The sequence below is a fragment of the Lontra canadensis genome, unplaced genomic scaffold (genome assembly GCF_010015895.1).
Source record: "Lontra canadensis isolate GAN:19392208 unplaced genomic scaffold, GSC_riverotter_1.0 scaffold69, whole genome shotgun sequence".
Lineage (NCBI taxonomy): Eukaryota > Metazoa > Chordata > Mammalia > Carnivora > Mustelidae > Lontra > Lontra canadensis.
The window spans coordinates 5101915-5106750 of record NW_022631063.1 but is presented as its reverse complement, the minus strand read 5'-3'; positions in this window follow the sequence as shown (position 1 = coordinate 5106750).

Below are 4836 nucleotides of genomic sequence, written 5' to 3'. Positions count from 1 at the left end.
CAAAAAGCTATTTCACCTCAGAAAATATACAAATGGTAACAAGCACATGAAAATATGTTCAATGTCATTAGCCATCAGGGAACTATAAACTAAAACTCTATAACTATCACAACACACTATCAGAATGGTCAAAATAAAGATAGTATTAACAGCAAAAGGGCAGGCTGTCGGGATGTCGAGAGGATGTCGAGAAACTAGATCCTTTATACATTGTTAGTGGGAATAAAATAGTGCAACCATTCTCAAGAATATTTGTCAGAGTTTTGGTTTTTTTTTAACCCATATGAAACTACCATACAACCCAACATTTGCACTTTTGAGCATTTGTCCTAGAAAAATTAAAATTTATGTTCACACAAGAACCTGCACATGAAATGTTTGTAGTGCCTGTATTTGTAATGGGCCAACCCTGCAATCAACACACATCCTTTAACTTGTGAATGGTTAAACAAAAAGGTAGATCCATATCATGGAATAGTTTTCAGCAATAAAAAGAAACATTTATTTACACATATATTCAACAACTTGAATGGATCACCAGAAAGTTATGCTGAATAAAAAAGCCAATTGCAGGTTACAAACTGCATGATTCCTTTTATAGAACATTCCTGAAATGACATTATAGAAATGGAGAACAGATCAGTATTAGTCAAGGGCTGAGGAGGCAGAAGTAGATGTGACTATGAATAGGAAGGATCTATGTAGTGAAGGTGATAATTTGTATCTTTTACCAATGTGAATAACCTGGTTGTGATATTGTACTAGAGTCTTTGCAAGATTTCACTGTTAGGGCAAAACATGGTAAAGGGTGAGCAGGTTCTCTGTTATTTCTTCCAAATGTGTATAAATTTATAATTTTCTCAAAATAGAGCTTAATTAAAAATGAATTTACTAAATCATTTGTGGTAATGAGTTATTAATTAAATGTAGATTTTGCTAAGCGTCTATTTGCTCCTCCTTCTCTTTTTGTTCTTTTGTTCATTTGTTTTATTTCTTAAATTCCACATATGAGTGAAATCATATGGTATTTGTCTTTCTCTGACTGACTTATTTCATGTAGCATAATACTTTCTAGGTCCATCCATGGTGTTGCAAATGACAAGATTTCATTCTTTTTCATGGTTGAGTAATATCCCTTTGTGGTTTTATATATATATATATATATATATACATATCATATCATATATATATATACATATCATATCATATATATATACATATCATATCATACATATCATATACATATATACATATCATATACATATATATATATATCATATGTATATATATATATATCATATATATATATATATATGAAGACTGTCTTCTTTCCATTGCATATTCTTTCCTGCTGTGTCAAACATTAATTGACCATATAGTCATGGATTCGTTTCTACATTTTTCTATCCTGTCCTATTGACCTATGGGCCTGTAACATACTGTCTTGATCACTACAGCTTTGTTACACAACTTGAAATCCAGAGTTGTGATGATGCCTCTAACTTTGCTTTTCTTTTTCAAGGCTGTTTTGGCTCTTCTGGTATTCTTATGTTAATGAGGTACATCACATTGATTGATTTGCAGATTGAGCCCCTTTTGCATCCCAGGAATAAATCCCACTTAATCCTTGTGAATGATTCTTTCATGTATTGTTGGATTTGGTTTGCTGGTATTTTTTGAGAATTCTGCATCCATGTTCATCAGGGATATTAGCCTATAGTTCCCTTTTTAAGTGGAGTCTTTATCTGGTTTTGGCATCAGGGTAATGCTAGCCTCCCAGAATGAATTTGTAAGTTTTCTTTCCATTTATATTTTTTGGGATAGTTGGGAAGAGTAGGTATCAAACTTTAAATGTTTCGTAGAATTCACCTGTGAAGCCATCTGGCCCTGGACTTTGGTGTGTTGGGAGTTTTTTATTACTGATTGCTGGTTTTCAGTCTTGTTTTTGGTTTTGTTCCTGTTTCAGTTTTTGTAGTTTATATGTTTGTTGGAATTTATCCATTTCTTCTAGGGTGTCCAATGTGTTGGCATATAGTTTTTCATAATATGCTTTTACAATTGCTTGTATTTCTGTGGTGTTGGTTGTGATTTTTCCTCTCTCTCTTTTTTTGTGATTTTATTTACTTGGGGTCTTTCCTCTTTTCTTTTTGATAAGCCTGGCTAGAGGTTTATCCCTTTTATTAATTTTTTTTTCAAAGAATAAGCTCCTGGTGTTATTGACCTGTTCTATTGATATTTTTCCCCCAGTTCCTTTATCATTTATTTCTGCTCTAATATTTATTAATTTTTTCCTTTGGCTGGCTTTATGTGTCTTTGTTTCTTAATATTTTTCTAGCTCCTTTGCGTGTAAGGTTAGGTAATTTACTTAGGATTTCTTTTGCTTCTTGAGATAGGCCTATATTGCTATATGCTTCCCTCTTAGGACTGCTTTTGCCGCATCCCAACGGTTTGACACTGTTGTGTTTTCAATTTCATTTCTTTCTATGTATTTTTAATTTCTTTGATTTCCCAGTTGACTCATTCATCATTTAGTAGTGTGTTATTTAACCTGCATGTATTTGTGTTCTTTCCAACTTAACTATAGAGAACAAACAAATGGTTACCAGGGGGGAGGTTGGTGGGGGGACTGGTAAAATAAGTGGTAAGATTAAGGGGTGCACTTACTGTGATGAGCACAGGGTATTGTGTGGAAAAGATGAATCACTCTATTGTACACGTGAAACTAATATTACATTGTATGTTAATTAACTGGAGTTTAAATTAAAAAAAGACAAAACAATAGTGATGAATTTGAAATGACACTTGTATGTATCATGTATTACTCATCAAATATATTTCCCTAATTAAAATAATTTTAATTTTTAAAAAAGTAGATTTTGCTATTCAAATATATTAACATTTCATAGATCAATTTAGCAAAAAATAGTTGAGGAACTTACTTTTACAGTTAGTAAACAGTTATAGTGGATGATTTCATCATTTGGACTATTGGTTTAAACGAGCTAAAAGGTAGGTGCAGAATAAGGACAACTGAACGTTATTATAAAGAGGCATTTTGAGTGATCAAGAACGCCAGTTGAAAGTAGCTGAGATGCTATAAATCCATCATGACTATGACTGTGGGTCAACTGACTTGATTCATACATATGCCTAACACTACTGATAACAAAAACTCAATTTCAAGTAGGAAGAAATAAAATAAGCAACACTAAAATAAAACCACAAAAACACAGTATTTACCCAGCAGTTACTTAATTGGCAACTACGATTATTAAAAACTCAGAAAGGCACATAAAAACAAATAAATATTTCTAAGAAACCAAGAAATGTCACTAAGTTCAAACAATATAGCACAAGCATTTGATTCAGGTCATTACTTTATTCATTTAATTTTACTTCAGAAAAAATTTTCAAATAGCTTGGCTATTTGATGTGTTAGAAGTGGAAAATTAGAATCTCTAAGAGTATATAAATGTAAATTGAGAATATTCTGCAAGGATAGTGGCTATATTGGGGGAAGGAATAAAATTGTTATGCAGAGTTGGTAAAAGTGTGAAGGGGAACTTATATTTGCTTTTTATTCTATATGCGCTGGTATTTTTTTTTTAACTTTTTGCCAGGACATTTTTTCTTCAGTAATTTTAAAATGAATGAAGTGGAAAATAAAAATGAAACGTGAAAAATACTCAGGTAAATTCTATAGCAAAAATTAAGATGATTATCCAAACAAGTAAAAATACTAAAAACTTTCATGAGAAAAACTATGAGAATAAATGACAATTTGTTTTAAGAACTAATCATAGAAGAGTATCAGTTCATGTAAACTGGTGGGCTGGTGACTTAGTTTTTGTTCTCATGCAAAACCCAAATGAACACTTTATAACAGAAATTCTAAAGGATCCCGAACAATAGCTATAACATTCAAGGTTTTACTAGGAGTATAGGCTGGCCCAAAAGAGGAATACAGATGAGGGCAGAAAAACAATAATTTGTGCTGGTAATAATGCAGTAGCTTAATAGAGTCTAATGATAAGGGTAGCTACATTTAAAGTTAGCTACATTTTGGCCTTGGCATTTAATTTTTTTTTTCTTAAAAGTGAAGTCATAAGCATGAGATTTTATATGGCTAGGCAAGGACACAGCTAGTGTTTGACACCATTTAGCTAAAGTGTTTTCTGACAAATGAATTTCTGTATTTCCTTAGGTATAACTATGTTATGAAAGGTTTCTGTAGAACCAAAATATAAAGAGTAATCTGTTTTTCTACTCTGTAATAACATCTGGTCAAATAACAGCTTTCCTGTAGCCCAGAGCATTCTGTAATATTGGCTAAGTCTGTTTGCTGGCTTTGGGCAACATAAATTCCTGGAAGCAGCAGTGACTTCCTAAATCTGGAGATTTGTTGGAAAATCCTGTTTGGGTAAGAAATATAGAAAGATTTTACTGTGCAAATCCAGAAGAGGCCAATAGCACAGAGCAACTGCAAAGAAAAAAAGAAAAGCTAAAACAAGTTTTGTCTGTGATAGACCATTATCCTCTTCAGATAGCATAGCTAATGATTTTCAATTTGGAAAAAAAAAAAAAAAGCCAATTCTCCAAGTACTGTGCCAAAATAAGATACAATTCTTTCTTTGAAAGTAATAATAATAAAAAGTTAATCTGGTAGACTGCAGTAGGCAAAATCCAATGGGTATTATTCTTTTATTTATAGGAATTAATCTTTTGTCTGACAGGCCAGTTATAAAAAATATATATATTGAAATAAAATGGCTCAGGAGGTAAAGAATAAGACCTCAATCTCAAAGGAAAAAAATAATTCACTTGAAAACCAAATAG